Source organism: Mytilus trossulus, chromosome 4 (genome assembly GCF_036588685.1).
Source record: "Mytilus trossulus isolate FHL-02 chromosome 4, PNRI_Mtr1.1.1.hap1, whole genome shotgun sequence".
Lineage (NCBI taxonomy): Eukaryota > Metazoa > Mollusca > Bivalvia > Mytilida > Mytilidae > Mytilus > Mytilus trossulus.
This window is the reverse complement of record NC_086376.1, coordinates 47,598,200-47,617,155: the sequence shown is the minus strand read 5'-3', so window position 1 is coordinate 47,617,155 and position 18,956 is coordinate 47,598,200. Positions and strand designations below refer to the sequence as shown.

General features: G+C 33.9%; 1 long non-coding RNA gene across 1 annotated transcript; it reads right to left on the bottom strand.

Annotated features, from left to right (window-relative positions):
* Window positions 1–5,394: 5,394 nt before the first annotated feature.
* On the bottom strand, window positions 5,395–12,472 carry LOC134713983 (uncharacterized). Its single transcript, XR_010106453.1, has 4 exons — window positions 12,418–12,472; window positions 11,542–11,714; window positions 5,753–5,879; window positions 5,395–5,489 (listed from the first exon to the last, which is right to left on the bottom strand). It is a non-coding gene; the product is annotated as an uncharacterized LOC134713983 (long non-coding RNA).
* Window positions 12,473–18,956: the final 6,484 nt, after the last annotated feature.

Genomic DNA, 18,956 nt, shown 5'->3' with positions numbered 1-18,956 from the left:
TTCTGTCTGTCATGTCCATTGTTTTTGAACTCATTTTCATGTTTAAAAGACAACTTGCAAATTATTTTTTTATGTTTATTTCTCTTTTATGAGTAGAAGGATAACTACATTTGGTGTGTGTGTACCTTATGTGGTACTCATGTTTGTCAGATAGTTGACACTTTACTTCAACCTTTTTCATAGATCAGTTAACATGGTTACGTTTTCATGGTCAAGTCCATCTCTGGGATACTATTTAATATCTATAGGCAATAGGTCTAAAATTGAGAATGGAAATGGGGAATGTGTCAAAGAGACAACAACCCGACCATAGAGCAGACAACAGCAGAAGGTCACCAATGGGTCTTCAATGCGGAGAGAAATTCCCTCACCCAGAGTTGTCCTTCAGCTGGCCCCTAAATATATATACTAGTTCAGTGATAAAGAACGCCATACTAAACTCCAAATTGTACACAAGAAACTAAACATTAAAATAATACCAGACTAACAATGGCCAGAGGCCCCTGACTTGGGACAGGCGCAAAAATGCACGGGGTTAAACATGTTTATGAGATCTGAACCCTCCCCCTATACCTCTAGCCAATGCTGAAAAGTAAACGCATAACAATACACACATTAAGTTCAAGAGAAGTCTGAGTCTGATGTCAGAAGAAACCTGCCAAAGAAAACAAACAAAAATACTTTGTATATAGATGCCTCATGTTACAAAGTTTCTGTCAGTCACATGTTCAATGTCCTTGACCTCATTTTCATGGTTCAGTGACTACTTGAAAAAAGGTTAAGATTTTTTGTGATGTTAAATTCTCTCTTATTATAAGTAATAAGATTACTATATTTGGTATGTGGGTACCTTGCAAGTTTTCTTTTTATGGATCAGTAAACAAGGTTAAGTTTTGGTGGTCAAGTCTATATCTCAGATACTATAAGCAATAGGTCTAGTATATTCAGTGTATTGAAGGACTAAGGTGTCCATGTCCAACTGGCAGGTGTCATCTGACCAGTCATATCTATCATAAATATTAATGATTACTTTTTATTCATATTTTTGGCTTAAAAAGTATCACATCGGAGATATTTCACCATGAAGATGAGCATCTTGAGAGAAATTAATTGAAATGCAGTAGACAGTCCATGTACAGAGATAGACTAAAACTTATTGCTTTGCTGAATATTTACTACAAGATATGCCAAAAGAGAAGAAAAACAAAAGCTTTTGCTGATCATGTTTTAGCAACATTTGTTGATGACACTGTGCTTTGTTCTCACCATCCGTATGGACTAAAACTCTATCTATCGCAAGATGTACAAGAAATGGAGCATTCCATGGAGAATTATTATGAACTGTCTTACAAGTGCATTTCATCCTTCATATTTTTGGGGTCTTTTTGAACAATAAAATGAAGTTATAAGCTACTACATACATTAAATTAGGAAGTACCCATGCAGTAGCAGTAAGAATAAAGTATGTTTCAGAAAAGTGAATATTTGTTGTGTAAAATGCCGGTTCCAAGTCCGAATAAAGCAGGAGGGAAGTAATTTTTCTTCTAGATAGCACATGCAATCGTATGTTAAATTTTTGGCACAAATGATACCATGTAATTTCAAAAAGTTGGCACAAACTTATCATTGGACAAAAATAGTTGTGGTGCAAAGAGACACATTTTTTGGCGCAAACAGATCTCTCCCAGGATATAAGTGTTGGACCACATCTTTAATGAGAAAAAGGCATATAAATATATAATTAGAAAAACAACTTTTATTGCAATCAGCAGTTATAAAAAGGCCCTTATATATGATGACTATATGTTGGACTTTGACTAGAAAGTGAAGTAATTTAAAAACACCAATATATGATAACACAAAATTCGACAACCTGATTGGTCAATTTTGTCATGCCTTTAATATATGAATATTTATGAAAATGTTACAACAATACAATATTTCATGCTTTACTTTATGAATGGAACCACGAAAATACAATTATTAAAATAATAAGATTAGTAATACATAGTGTGCTAGTGACCTAATACGATATATATTACGTCACATTGTAGTTTATTACTTTGAATTTAAAATTTAAATCGACAGTTATAACAGAACATTCAGTATAATAAATTAAATAACGCATAGCTGAGAGGGTGATAGAGCAAACTGTTACCCCTCGAAAAGGCATTGTCAACCTTGGCTTTGCCACGGTTGACAATGTTTTCTCTATCACCCTCTCAGCTATGTGTTATTTATATAGTTATATGGATGTGTGAATAGGACTCATCAGTAGGTGTTTCACACATCAATATTATTAACAACAAAATGAAACTCAATTGGTTGCAATCCAGAGAATGAGTTTCTGGTGACTGCTCAAATAAAAATTTGATCGCAAACTTCGAAAAGTTAGTACTGCCTATACCCCCAAGGCCAGGTTGACTAAGTCTAAACTGTGAAAAGTTGTTTTAGTGATAATTTTGAATATTTGATAAACACAAATTTCATTTATAATGAACATAATATTCAAATGAAAAAATCAATTTAATGTGTCGGTATGGCCTTGTGAGTTTCGTCCCTTTAGTACATCTTTTCAAGTTACATTTGAATATTTTTATAGATAAGACATGTATTGATGGCTCATTTAGTTACGTTTTTAGTTTAACTAAATCATGTTTTTTTTACATAAAATATGGTTGAATAGTGGATTGTAGCTGTGCTTGTGGATGATTTAATAAGAGTTTATGTGAAACAAAATGAATGAATTATATGATTAGAATATTTAAAATTTTCTTTGAAGGAATAATACTGCTAACTGATCAAAAGATAATAGACTCTATAAATATGATAAAGGTTCTGATTTTGTATGGTTATAGTTTGTAATGTTTGATAAAATAAGGTTGTTCCTAGTGCAATGTATTTCTAATTATTAATTGATAGGATTGCCCTATGTGTTAGATTGTTGGTAGTCAGTTTATACGGCATGATGGACAGTAAGTTATTTTTTAGGGGAAGTGATTTTAATTGATGCTGACATGATGCCAAAAATAGAGATGTAATAAATGGTACAGAGATAAAATTTTAAGGAAGTTCTGTGGAAACTGAAGCTTGATGGTATATGTTCATTTTTATCAAAAACAATTTTTTTGCAAACTATTACTTTTTTGCGGAACAGTTACTAAATGTGGAATAATTTAAAACGAATTAAAGCAATTGGTGCTTGATTTAAAGCAAAAAAAAAGATATTGTGAGAAATAATTTGATGAAATTATATTAAATTAATATAAGAAAAGATGCTAGTTTGTTTACTTACAAATAAAGGGACGAATTGAAAAAAAGATATGAAATAAACATATGTACAGTAACATGTGTAATAAAATGACAAACATATTATGCATAAAAAACAAAATGTAAAAATGTCTATTATAAAATCTAAAGCTATAAAAATGGTATAAAGTTTTTTACATCATAATGTTCTATCTATTGCCTCTGTTATTATGGGTTACTTATGGAATGAATGTATTCAGTTAAAAGAATATGTTAATAAAGTTGCAAAGTTTTCAAAATAAAATAATTTAGAAATTAAAATGTTATTGTCCACTGTTTTCCACTGGTGAAGATGTTATATATTCCTCATACTGTTACTTGTGTCATTCGATTATCCTCTGAGAGTTATCTCTGCATATTGTTGCTGGCTTGAGCTTTGAACTGGTCCCTTGTATGTTTTATAACTATTGGTAGTCTGGTATTTTTGTTCTTCTTCCACTAAATAGCAGTAGTGGTTTGTACTGTATTTCTGTGATCCTGATCAGTGGTTTTAACACATATTACATTGTCATCTTAATCTTCAGGATTGCTGAGGTGTAAGTATTCTCTGTCAGTACATCTTTGGTTGATTTTTCTGGTGTCTTTTGTGTGTTAACTGGAGTTGAGGCTGGGTATTTAGATGGTGCTGCTACAATTCTAAATTTCCTGTTAAGTGCGGGATTCTACCGGTGGAATCAATTTACCTATTAGTTCTGCTTTGGCTATGGGTCAGAGTTGTCGTTTTCTCCATGAAGTCTGTTGAGGTTGTGCATACACAAAAATTGTCTGATTTACATTGTATTTTGTTATAGTTATCCGACACAAACATTTCATGCAGCCACAGTAGAAGTAACCTGAAAAAGAAATATAGAATCTTAAACATAACTCTGACAAAACTATATAATTGAAACACTAATTAAAGAGAATAATTATCTGGACATAACAATAAAAATAATATATTTACACATAACTTCACATCATTTACTTTCTTTTTAAATGATTTGGTAGCAGTATTATCTTTAAAAACACCAGTCTTTATTAGCAAATTAGGATGAACAACAAGTCATTTGATGTCTGACATTAAATGTAATGTTTTTTTTTATAATTGATTTATCATTCATCAGGCCATTAGTTTTACTCTTGAATGCTTCACATTTTTTCATGTTTTGGACTTTTATAGTTTTAAAACTATACAGTAGAGGTTTTTTTCATTGTTGAAGGTGGTAAAGTGATAGTAGTTGCTAAAACCCTTGTCATATGTGTCAATTGACTCATTGCATCGGCAATCACACTGCATCTCTTAATTTTATTGTAAAAAAGTGGTAAAATCAACATTGACGTGCTATTAGATAAACAGTTTATAATTTGTCTACCGATTCTCACCATAAACTTCTGGTCAGCTCCAACTGCTTTTGCCAACCTCAATCCTTATGAACGTGCTGTAGTGCTAACCTAAAATATAAATTAAATGCTTCATCATCAAAAATTGATTTTGAGTATATAAATGGTGAGAATATATGGATAAGACAGCTATCCAGCAAAACAGAAATTATCTATGCAATTAGAACATGTAGAAGATATCCTTTTATTTACTCATACAATGGAACTGATAAATGAGAGTAGACTTCTGACCAACTCTATATTTGGTTTTTTTAACAAAATAACAAACTGGTACATACCTTTGTATAAGCTGTATAAGACTACCAAGTTTATGGCCAACACCATGAAAACATTTTACTGAACGACCCTAAAAATTAAATAAAATATTTTACAAATCCATTTCAATTGTCAACATAATGTTTACTAAATTTTGTTTTGAATCAGAACAGTCTAATATCAACACTGATGTTTGTAAAATTCATATAACGATGTATGCTTCAAAAAAGAATTAAAGAATAATGCATGACTTGAATTTCAACTGCACAAAAATCTCAATATTTTACTGATTTATCTCTTATTCTAAATTAACAAATCTTGGTTGAAATTGTCTCCCTTTGGATGTAATATTCCAATCTGCAGGCTTACTTTTTATAATTTTAATAGTAATTCTTGTTGATATACCTGGTACATGTATAGAAATTGTAAGGCTTAAATAAACTTGCCTCTCATATTTTCTAGGTAAAGCTGTAGAGTAATTTCTGACTTGGTTGAAGATTTCTTTAACAATCTTCAATTGCTTTGCTGGTTGCCACATGGAAAATCTATATGAAAAATAATTGAAACAATATTTAATGCAAAAGAATAATAAACTGAGTAAATATACAATTTAACATTTCTTTACTAAATGCTTTAAGTGACATGTTGACATATCTTTTAAACTACCAGTCTTTGTTGGCACAAAAAGTTGGAAAAAGTCATTGTTTGTCAGTGTTTATCATATTTGTTATGGTTTTCATTTGATCATATCTCAAGCAATTGGAGTTTGGCATAAATTGTTTCATATTTTGTCATGTTGGGGACTTACCCAGCTTTCTATACCATATAGATTTTGCCCACTGTAGAAGACTGTGTGATCTTTAGTTGCTAACTTCCTTGCCATTTGGTCTCTGCTTGATAAATGTCAAATGCAATCATACCATACCTCCTAATTTCTATATATAAGGGAACAAATTAAGATGACTACATAAAAATAACAAAGATAATGAATCCTAATTATCTTGATACCTCCTTTAAAATTATATACAGTTATAACATTAAAAATCTTCAGTGGTAAGTACTCTAGGTTGATTCAGAAACATATATGATGATGGGACTTGACACTACCCAATTGTTGCTGATTTTATCCCCAAGTCCTAGGCTGCACAACCTAAACGGAAAAAAATGGGGGCAAAGAGGACATGAGGCATAAACTAAGACCTTAACAATAACATATAAACGTGGTATTGCCAAGTCCTTGGCCTCACAACCTAAAAGAAAAAAATGGGGGGCAAATAGGTCATGAGGCATACACAATGACATTAACAATAACAAATATATCTGGTATGGCCAAGTCTTGGGCCACACAACCTAAAAGAACAAAAATGGGGGAAAATAGGACATGAGGCATACACATGGACCTTAACAAAAACATATATACCTGGTATGGCCAAGTCCTGGGCCACAAAACCTAAAGGAAAAAAAATAAAGGCAAAGAGGACATGAGGCATACACAAGACCTCATCAATAACATATATACCTAGTATGGCAAAGTCCTAGACCGCACAACCTAAAGAAAAAAAATAGAGGCAAAGAGTACATGAAGCATACACAAAGACTTTAACAATAACATATATACCTAGTATGGCCAAGTCATGGACCGCACAACATAAAGGAAACAAAATAGAGGCAAAGAGGACAGGAGGCATACACAAAGACCTTAACAATAATATATATACCTGGTATGGCCAAGTCCTGATTTACATAACCTAAAGGAAATAAAATAGAGGCAAAGAGGACATGAGGCATACACAAAGACCTTAACAATAACATATATACCTAGTATGGTCAAGTCCTGGGCCACAAAACCTAAAGGAAAAAAAATAAAGGCAAAGAGGACATGAGGCATACACAAGACCTCATCAATAACATATATACCTAGTATGGCAAAGTCCTAGACAGCACAACCTAAAGAAAAAAAATAGAGGCAAAGAGTACATGAAGCATACACAAAGACTTTTAACAATAACATATATATCTAGTATGGCCAAGTCATGGACTGCACAACCTAAAGAAAACAAAATAGAGGCAAAGAGGACATGAGGCATACAAAAAGACCTTAACAATAACATATATACCTGGAATGGCCAAGTCCTGATCCACAACACCTAAAGGAAAAAAAATAGAGGCAAAGAGTACATGAGGCATACACAAAGACCTTAACAATAACATATATACCTGGTATGGCCAAGACCTGGACCACACAAACTAAAGAAACAAAAGAGACAAAAAGGACATGAGGCATACACAAAGACCTTAACAATTATATATATACCTGGTAGGGCCAAGTCCTGGGCCGCACAACCTAAAGGGAAAAAAATAAAGGCAAAGAGGACATGAGGCATACACAAAAACCTTAACAATAACATATATACCTGGTATGGCCAAGTCCTGGACTGCACAACCTGAAGAAAACAAAAGAGACAAAAAGGACAGGAGAAACACACAAAGACCTTAACAATAGCAAATATACCTGGTATGGCCAAGTCCTGCGCCGTACAACCTAAAGGGAAAAAAATAGAGGCAAAGAGGACATGAGGCATACACAAAGACCTTAACAATAATATATATACCTGGTATGGCCAAGTCCTGATCCACATAACCTAAAGGAAATAAAATAGAGGCAAAGAGGACATGAGGCATACACAAAGACCTTAACAATAACATATATACCTAGTATGGTCAAGTCCTGGGCCAAACAACCTAAAGGAAAAAAAAAAGAGGCAAAGAGGACATGAGGTATACACAAAAACCTTAACAATAACATATATACCTGGTATGGCAAAGTCCTGGACGGCACAAACTAAAGAAAACAAAATAGAGGCAAAGAGGACATGAGGCATACACAAAGACCTTAACAATAACATATATACCTGGTATGGCCAAGTCCTGGGCCAAACAACCTAAAGGAAAAAAAATAGAAGCAAAAAGGACATGAGGCATACACAAAGACCTAAACAATAACATATATACCTAGTATGGCCAAGTCCTGGGCCGCACAACCTGAAGGAAAAAAATAGAGGCAAAGAGGACATGAGGCATACACAAAGACATTAACAATAACATATATACCTAGTATGGCCAAGACCTGGACCACACAACCTAAAGAAATCAAAAAAGACAAAAAGGACATGAGGCATACCCAAAGACCTTAACAATAACATATATACCTTGTATGGCCAAGTCATGGGATGTACAACCTTAAGGGGAAAAAATAGAGGCAAAGAGGACATGAGGCATACACAAAGACCTTAACAATAATATATATACCTAGTATGGCCAAGTTCTGATCCACATAACCTAAAGGAAATAAAATAGAGGCAAAGAGGACATGAGGCATACACAAAGACCTTAACAATAACATATATACCTAGTATGGCCAAGTCCTGGGCCACACAACCTAAAGGGAAAAAAATAAAGGCAAAAAGGACATGAGGCATACACAAAGACCTTAACAATAATATATATACCTGGTATGGCCAAGTCCTGATCCACATAACCTAAAGGAAATAAAATAGAGGCAAAGAGGACATGAGGTATACACAAAGACCTTAACAATAACATATATACCTAGTATGGCCAAGTCCTGATCCACATAACCTAAAGGAAATAAAATAGAGGCAAAGAGGACATGAGGCATACACAAAGACCTTAACAATAACATATATACCTAGTATGGTCAAGTCCTGGGCCACACAACCTAAAGGAAATACAATAAAGGCAAAGAGGACATGAGGCATACACAAGACCTCATCAATAACATATATACCTAGTATGGCCAAGTCCTGGACCGCACAACCTAAAGAAAAAAAATAGAGGCAAAGAGTACATGAAGCATACACAAATACTTTAACAAAAACATATATACCTAGTATGGCCAAGTCATAGACACAACCTAAAGGAAAAAAATAGAGGCAAAGAGGACATGAGGCATACACAAAGACCTTAACAATAACATATATACCTGGTATGGCCAAGTCCTGGACCGTACAACCTAAAGGAAAAAAAATAGAGGCAAAAAGAACAGGAGGCATACACATGACCTCATCAATAACATATATACCTAGTATGGCCAAGTCCTGGACCACACAACCTAAAGAAAACAAAATAGAGGCAAAGAGTACATGAGGCATATACAAAGACCTTAACAATAACATATATACCTGTTATGGCCAAGTCCTGATCCACAACACCTAAAGGGAAAAAAATGGGGGCAAGGAGTACATGAAGCATACACAAAGACCTTAACAATAACATATATACCTAGTATGGCCAAGTCCTGGACCATACAACCTAAAGGGAAAAAAATGAGGCAAAGAGGACATGAGGCATACACAAAGACCTTAACAATAACACATATACCTGGTATGGCCAGGTCCTGGGCCGCACAACCTAAAGGAAAAAAAATAGAAGCAAAAAGGACATGAGGCATACACAAAGACCTTAACAATAACATATATACCTAGTATGGCAAAGTCATGGGCCGCACAACCTAAAGGAAAAAAAATGAGGCAAAGAGGACATGAGGCATACACAAAAACCTTAACAATAACATATATACCTGGTATGGCCAAGTCCTGATCCACGTAACCTAAAGGGAAAAAATGGGGGCAAAGAGTACATGATGCATACACAAAGACCTAAACAATAACATATATATTTAACTAGTATGGCCAAGTCCTGGGCCACACAACCTAAAGGAAAAAAAATAGAGGCAAAGAGGACATGAGGCATACACAAGACCTCATCAATAACATATATACCTAGTATGGCCAAGTCCTGGACCGCACAACCTAAAGAAAACAGAATAGAGGCAAAGAGTACATGAGGCATATACAAAGACCTTAACAATAACATATATACCTGTTATGGCCAAGTCCTGATCCACAACACCTAAAGGGAAAAAAATGGGGGCAAGGAGTACATGAAGCATACACAAAGACCTTAACAATAACATATATACCTAGTATGGCAAAGTCATGGGCCGCACAACCTAAACGAAAAAAAATGAGGCAAAGAGGACATGAGGCATACACAAAGACCTTAACAATAACACATATACCTGGTATGGCCAAGTCCTGATCCATGTAACCTAAAGGGAAAAAATGGGGGCAAAGAGTACATGATGCATACACAAAGACCTAAACAATAACATATATATACCTAGTATGGCCAAGTCCTGGGCCACACAACCTAAAGGAAAAAAAATAGAGGCAAAGAGGACATGAGGCATACACAAGACCTCATCAATAACATATATACCTAGTATGGCCAAGTCCTGGACCGCACAACCTAAAGAAAACAAAATGGAGGCAAAGAGTACATGAAGCACACACAAAGACTTTAACAATCACATATATACCTGGTATAGTCCTGGGCTGCACAACCTAAAGGAAAAAAATAGAGGCAAAGAGGACATGAGGCATACACAAAGACCTTAACAATAACATATATACCTGGTATGGCCAAGTCCTGGGTCGCACAACCTAAAGGAAAAAAATAGAGGCAAAGAGGACATGGGGCATACACATAGACCTTAGCAATAACATGTATATTCCTGGTATGGCCAAGTCCTGGGCCACACAACATAAAGGAAAAAAGAGGCAAAAAAAGATGAGGCATAAAGAAAGACCTAAACAATAGCATATATACCTGGTATGCCAAGTCTTGGGTGCATAACCTAAAGAAAAAAAATGGAGGCAAAGAGGACATGAGGCATACAAAAAGACCTTAACAATAACATATATATCTGGTACGGCCAAGTCCTGGGCCGCACAACCTTAAGGAAAAAAATTAGAGGCAAAAAAGACATGAGGCATACACAGAGACCTTAACAATAACATATGTACCTGATATGGCCAAGTCTGTGGCCGCACAACCCTAAAGGGCAAAAAATGGGGGCAAAGAGGACATGAAGCATACACAAATACCTTAACAATAACATATATACCTGTATGGCCAAGTCCTGGGCTGCAAACCTAAAGGAAAAAGGTAGGGGCAAAGAGGACATAAGGCATACAGAACAACTTTAACAATAACATAAATATACACTTTGGTAAGGCACCGCCTTGGCCTCACAACCTAGAAGAAAATGTGGGGAAAAAAGGGACACATGAGCATTCACAACGACCTTAACAATAACATACACAGATATATACCTGGTACGGCCCAGCCTAGGCCTCACAACCTAGAAAAAAATGATGTCAATTTTTGTTACAGTTTACGGACGACAGACGGATGCGGGACAGGTGAGGGTGAGCTAAAAAAAAAAAAGGGGGGTATATTGAGGTGCATCTGTTTTGGAAAACAATAACATTCTGTCGAAAATTACAATGAACAGCAAAATAATTCAAATAGATTGAAACTTGTTATCTCTTCGTTTGTTCATAATTAATTTGATTTTTTTTTAAATGCGGTGCACTCGATATGGTTTAATCGTGAACATGTATGCACATTTTTTTTTGGTCACTCATATACCTTGAAAGAAATAAAACCCGAGTAGACAAGAAAATATTATCAGAGGACTGCATTTTAAAATATAATATTTATAAAACTTACCATTTTTAGCTGCTAGAACTATATCCGTTTTGTAATCCACAATGAAATCGAATATATTTCTGAACACACATTTGATTATAATTCACAGTTTGAAGCAACACAATCACTAATAACGACATCACTTTGTTCGTTTTTTGCACTTAGAATATAATTCCATTGTCTATATATCCATTCTAAAACATAAAACGCATGTAAACAGTAAAGGTATTCACTGAAAATATTAAGGTCCTATGCGCACGCAGATATATAAATATACATTGTGTCTTAGGGTGTGTTCGGATATCTACCTATATGTAACATAGCATTAGGCGTTTATCCTTAATATTCGTGTTGTTCATTTTCAGCTGTACCTTTTTTGTGTATTGAATTTGTTTGAGACGAGCTACTGTGTTTAAAGGGGCCAACATATGCGATATAGAAAGTTTTTTTTTAAAACATTTTTTTTACAGAAAAGACTGGTATAGGCTTATATCCTTTACAGAATTGTTTCAGGGGTTGATCCGGCCATGAAATATTTAAGAAGGGGCTTCCCAACCAGGACAAAGGGGGGATCGAACTATATGTCCCCATTCAAATGCATTGATCGTCCAAAAAAGGGGGGTTCCAACCCCCTGAACCCTCCCCCTGGATCCGCCACTGTGTTCAATATTAAAAAAGGCCAAACTATTTTTTTCTTAACCACTACCAAAACAAGGAAAAATTGTAGTAGAACTGTCAAAAAGTTAACATTAACCATAAATGTAGTTTCATAATGGGGGCAAGTCAAACTGTGAAATATTTTGTTTCTTCAAAAGCATTTTTTTTTCAAACTAAACAGTTTAAAATTCTTAACAGTTAACTTGAAGCCATTCATTAAGCATATAACATTGTAACTACCTTTAACTCTCCAAAAACTCTTAATATGAAATGCATATCTCAGATATTGTCCAAGTAAAGATCAAACTAAAATGGAGCCTTTCGATCACATGATCAAATAGTAATAATAGTTATCAAAAGTACCAGGATTACAATTTTATACGCCAGACGCGCGTTTCGTCTACATAAGACTCATCAGTGACGCTCATATCAAAATAGTTAAAAAGCCAAATAAATACAAAGTTGAAGAGCATTGAGGACCCAAAATTCCAAAAAGTTGTGCCAAATACGGCTAAGGTAATCTACTCCTGGGGTAAGAAAATCCTTAGTTTTTCGAAAAATTTTAAGTTTTGTAAACAGAAAATTTATAAAAATGACCATATAATTGATATTCATGCCAACACCGAAGTGCTGACTACTGGGCTGGTGATACCCTCGGGGACGAAACGTCCACCAGCAGTGGCATCGACCCAGTGGTGTAAATAGTTATCAAAAGTACCAGGATTACAATTTTATACGCCAGACGCGCGTTTCGTCTACATAAGACTCATCAGTGACGCTCATATCAAAATAGTTAAAAAGCCAAATAAATACAAAGTTGAAGAGCATTGAGGACCCAAAATTCCAAAAAGTTGTGCCAAATACGGCTAAGGTAATCTACTCCTGGGGTAAGAAAATCCTTAGTTTTTCGAAAAATTTTAAGTTTTGTAAACAGAAAATTTATAAAAATGACCATATAATTGATATTCATGCCAACACCGAAGTGCTGACTACTGGGCTGGTGATACCCTCGGGGACGAAACGTCCACCAGCAGTGGCATCGACCCAGTGGTGTAAATAGTTATCAAAAGTACCAGGATTACAATTTTATACGCCAGAATAAAACTGTTCACTCACATTTACTCACTTCACACTTGAGTAACTCTGACTGTGTACAAAAACGATTTTACCTGACAAAGGTATTTCACCAAATTATGTAACAGAATTTGGTTAAATTATGTAACAGACTTTGGTTCGGATATTAAAGCATGCCCCTAAAGTAAAAGTTTTAATCTACATGTAAGACAGCCGTAAACCTACAATCACGAGGCCCCGAGAACCTGCATTAAACTCTTGTAAACTATAAATAAAATTGAGAAAGGAAAGGGGGAATGTGTCGAAGCTACAATAACCCGACCATAGAGCATATATACATGTAATATTGACCAATGCATTTTAGTTGGTCTTTTAAGAATCATGCAGAGAGTAATTTATCACATGTCTTTAAAAATTGAAAAAGGAAAAGTTAAAATATATAGTGAATCAATCACTTCACTATCAGTAATTAAACAAAATTTTTAATCTTTTACAAAATATAAAAAAATTATCAAATGTCTCTGAGTATTCATTTCTTCGAATTCTTGTGAAATCAAATGGAAACTTATTGCATAGCTCTGAAGAGCTTGTAAATAAAGCAAGGACAGTGATGTTTGCCATTACAACTTATACTGGTTCCTTAAATAATCTGACAGTTAAAGCAGCTTGCATTCTTTTTGATTTTATAGTTAAACCAATAGCCACTTATAATTCAGAAATTACTTATATGGATACTTTTGTTTCAAAATTTAGAGCAGAAAACGTGCAAATATCTCCAAACCAAATAAAGACCCTCTTGATTTTACTGATAAATCAAATTTAGAAAAAATACATTTGTCTTTCTGTAAATATATCCTCGGAACAAGAAAATCTTCATCAAACATAGCTGGGAGAACAAAGCTAGGGAGATACCCAATAGAGATGCATATAAAAACTCAAAGTATACTTTTACTTATCAAGATTACTAAATTCTGAAATTAATCCAATTTTGTATGAATCCTTTTTACTTTCTAAAACTTTAGACAATTGAGTTTGCTATACCTGGTTTACATATGTTAAATATGTTTTTGAAAGAGGTAAACATGGACGTATCCATTCTTGAGGGAAACAAAAGAAAAAATTTCTCAAAGTTGTTAAAAAAAACCTTAAAACATCAATTCTTAAATTTCTACAAAAATATATTTGAACAAAAATTTGAAAAAGTAGATGAAAAAAGTAAATTGTATTTATATAAAAGTTTAAAGCAAAATTTAGAAATGGAAAACTACTTAAGCTGTAAATCTTTTGAAAAGAGAAGTAACATAACAAAAATGAGAATTAGCGATCATAATTTAATGATAGAAAAAGGAAGACATTTAAAAATATCTAGAGAAAAAAGACTATGCGCATTCTGTAATACAATGGAGGATGAAGCCCATTTTATTTATACTGCAAAAAAAAATGCTAAACTAAGAGATAACTTTATAGGAAATGCAATTAAACATATGCCAGATTTTATGTCCTGGCAAGAAAATGATAAAAAAATATCTTCTTTGTCCATATACCTAAAAAAAAGTAGAAAGTTTATGATCCTATTTTAAACAGGCATAAGAACTGAGGACAGGGGACTCTAGATTTATTTATAAAATATATTTATATACCATATAGATAGATTGTTTTGCTTTTTTGTTTGTTTTTTTGTTTTCATGGTGTTGTTTGTTAAATGTATTTTGTGTATGTTTATTTCATTTGTCACAAACTTATTGTTCAGAGTTTATATGACAATAAATATTTGAATTGAATTGAATTTAAAAATTTTAAAAAAAAGATTGACATTCTAGTATGTTTGTTTCCATAGCAGCTATTCAATGTAACATGCTAAAATTTTACATTCAAACATTCTATAAGGGGACGACCATTTGATATTCTGGGGGGGGGGGGGGGCAGGAGGATTTGTTTTTGATCGGTTATTTATTTTTGTAAACTCAAAGGACAGATTATTCATTTTCTGCACTTTTGAAGCAAGACTTTTTATTTTCATTAAAGTAAGGGACTGATTATTCATTTTCACAACTATATTTATGATATTCGAAAACATACGCGATTTTCAAAATATTTGTTAATTATGAATAATACATGTATTTTTCTCCATCTGATGAGTTAAGCCTTTTTCAGCTGATTGTTATAGTTCGTTCTTATGTTGTACTGGGAAGGGGTGGATTTTTAACCCTTTTGCTCGATTTAATAAATTTGCATACTATTAGCTATTGATGAAGGAAAAACTATTTCAGTAATAATCACAATATTTAGTATTGAAACATAATATGTAGTTAAACTGGGACTGAGAAATTGGGGCTGGTGCCGTGTCATCGAAAGTGTTTTAAGATTTGTCTAAAGATATATTTTCGGACGAATTATAGGACAGCCCTAAGACTGTCTTATGATATATCTCAGACTGTCCATCAAAGTCCTTTGAGGTGTGGCAGAAGACTGTCCACCAAAGTCCTTTGAGGTGTGGCAGAAGACTGTCCATCAAAGTCCTTTGAGGTGTGGCAGAAGAATGTCCATCAAAGTCCTTTGAGGTGTGGAAGAAGACTGTCCATCAAAGTCCTTTGAGGTGTGGCAGAAGACTGTCCATCAAAGTCCTTTGAGGTGTGGCAGAAGACTGTCCATCAAAGTCCTTTGAGGTGTGGCAGAAGTCGAGATAGTAGTTTCTTAATCAACCAACTCAGCTTTAGGGCTGTTCATTCGACATTCAATTTCTGGGCATCATAGAGGCAAGTTGGAGATAAATGTAATAAAAAAGAGAATAGAAATGGGGAATGTGTCAAAGAGACAACAACCCGACCAACGAGTAAAAAGACGAGTATCAGACATTTTCAATTCAAAGACCCGAGCAACGAGTAAAAAAGACGAGTATCAGGCATTTTCAATTCAAAGATCCGAGCAGAGAGTAAAAAAGGCGAGTATCAGGCATTTTCAATTCAAAGACCCAAGCAACGAGTATTTACAATTCCTAATGCTTTTGCCCCTAGCGATATAATTAACAACAAATACAACGGGTATGGTCTTTTATATAGGCCCTCCGCCTGGAGAGAACTTGATGTCGGGGGAAATTTGAATCTTAACTGGCACTCACCTTGACCTCATTGTCATGGTTCAGTGGCTATAGCTAATTTATTTTGTGTTTTGGTCTGTATTTCTCATACTGTATGCAATATGTCTACTATATTCGGTGTATGGTATGATTGTAAGGTGTACATGTTTAACTGGCAGGTGTCATCTGACCGGGCTTGACCTCATTTTCATGGTTCAGTGGTCAAAGTTAAGATTTTGAGTTTTGGTCTTATTTTGTAATACTATATGCAATAGATCAGCTATATTTTGTGTGTGGAAATATTTTATGATCTATATGTCTGTTGAACGGGTTTTAATTGACCTTCACCTCATTTTCACCGTTCATTGCTCAGTATTAAGTTTTATTGTGTTTTGGTCTGTTTTTCTCAAACTAGAAGCGATAGGTCAACTATATTTATTTTGTTGTGTGGAAGAATTGTTAGCTGTAAATGTCTGTCAGGTATGGTTCATTTGACCTTGGCATGGTTCATTGGTCAATGTTTATATAAAAAAGAAGATGCGGTATTAGTTTTCTTGGATAATGTTAAGTTTATGTGACCGTTGTAATAAAGCTTTATATTTAGGGACTATCAATCAGTAAAGAAGGCGAGATATTTCAGCATGTGCACTCTTGTTTTAAAAGGGTTCAATTTTATTTCTCTCAAATTTCAAATTTTTGATAAGTTTCAAGAAGAAATCTTTAATTGCACAGTATTTAGATTTGTAAGATGTTGACATTTGTTTTTGTGTCATAAACCTATTATTATGTTAAATTTTTTATCACTATCCAAATTCAAAGCTATATCAAGCTTGAATGTTGTGTCCATACTTGCCCCAACTGTTCAGGATTCGACTCTGCGGTCATATAGGTAGTTTTGATCGAATAGAAGTAGTTCCTGACTTGTCTGATCTTTGCATTATTTATACTGGAGAGAACAGAAGAATGTAGGATAGAAAGTCACAGGACAAAATGTCACAGACAAAAATTCACAGACAAAAGTCGCAATTCTCTTATGATATTATATATCCCTATTACATAACAGATTACCAAAGAAAAGATACAAAATGAACAACAGACAATTATCATAAGATAAATACATCACATCAAACAGAAATAAATTTACCCTAAAAAATATTTACAAAAATCAGAATACAATGCAAAAAGGGAACAAATGACAATTAAACATATTCAGGATCATTTCTGAGAATTTTGAATAAATATAACGTTAGCACGTATATTTTTTTAATCCTTTTGTCCGTCAGTTCTGTTCATATCTAAAAGACTTATAATCTATCAGTTTGTTTTTATAGGTGAAAGAGAAGCGATAATTGCTTACTGTAACATTTGCTATAGTTACAAAAAATTTAAAAGTTAATAGAAACAAATAAAATGGCAGTTTTCTTCTCAATTACGAAGTGTTTTATTTTAAAAACACTATTTGCATAAGTTTTCAATTTATCTATAATTACAAAGTTAAGCAGAACAAAAGATATCAAGTCGACGACATGGGTATCTATCATGTTGGATGTAGAAAATGCATAACCTCCGGTTTAAATATTTTTTTTACCACGGACAGATAACATATCAATTATTAATTCAGTAATTTTCTATCTGCCCTTCGATTCTTTTGTTCTATTTCCACCGGGTTTCCGCCTGTAAATGCACACCATATAATGAAAATGGTAATAACAAGACATGTGTGGCGTTCCATACACTACATCACCGATTTTTCAGTCAAGGTAATTTTTTATGAAGTTGAAGTTAAATCAACTTGAAACTTAGTACCTATGCTCCTTATGATATAATCTTTTTTAATTTCAATGCCAAATTAGAGTGTTGACACCAATTTCAAAAGTTTGTTTGTAATGTTAAATTCTCTCTTATAAGTAATAGGATAAATATATTTGGTATGTGCGTACCTTGCAAGGGCCTCATGTCTGTCAGACAGTTTTCACTTGACCTCGACCTCAGTTCATGGATCAGTGAACAAGGTTAAGTTTTGGTGGTCAAATCTATATCTCAGATACTATAAGCAATAGGTCTTGTATATTCGGTGAATGGAAGTAAGGTGTACATGTCGAACTGGCAGGTGTCAACTGACCTTGACCTCATTTTCATGGTTCAGTGGTTATAGTTTAAAGTTTTTGTCTGTTTTGCTTATACTGTATGCAATAGGTCTACTATATTGGTGTATGGAATAATTGTTAGGTGCACATGCTGGCAGGTGTCATCTGACCTTGACCTCATTTTCATGGTTCAGTGGTCAAAGTTAAGTTTTTGAGTTTTGGTCTTATTTTGTAATACTATATGCAATAGATCAGCTATATTTTGTGTGTGGAAATATTTTGCTGCCTTATCACGATCATGAATATCTCACCACAACCGTGGCCTTGTTGGAATGCGGTATAAAGTGCAAATCATTCCATGTGTGTAATGTACCTGGCAAAAGTCTCATTATGTTTGTATTGTGTTTTACATTAAACCAAAATTAGTGTATATCTTACATGCATATCTTGGGTTATATAATCATGTGTGTGTCGCCAACGGTGAAACCACTCAGTCCGTAAGACATTTTACATAAGAAAATGCATGTACCAAGTCAAGTATG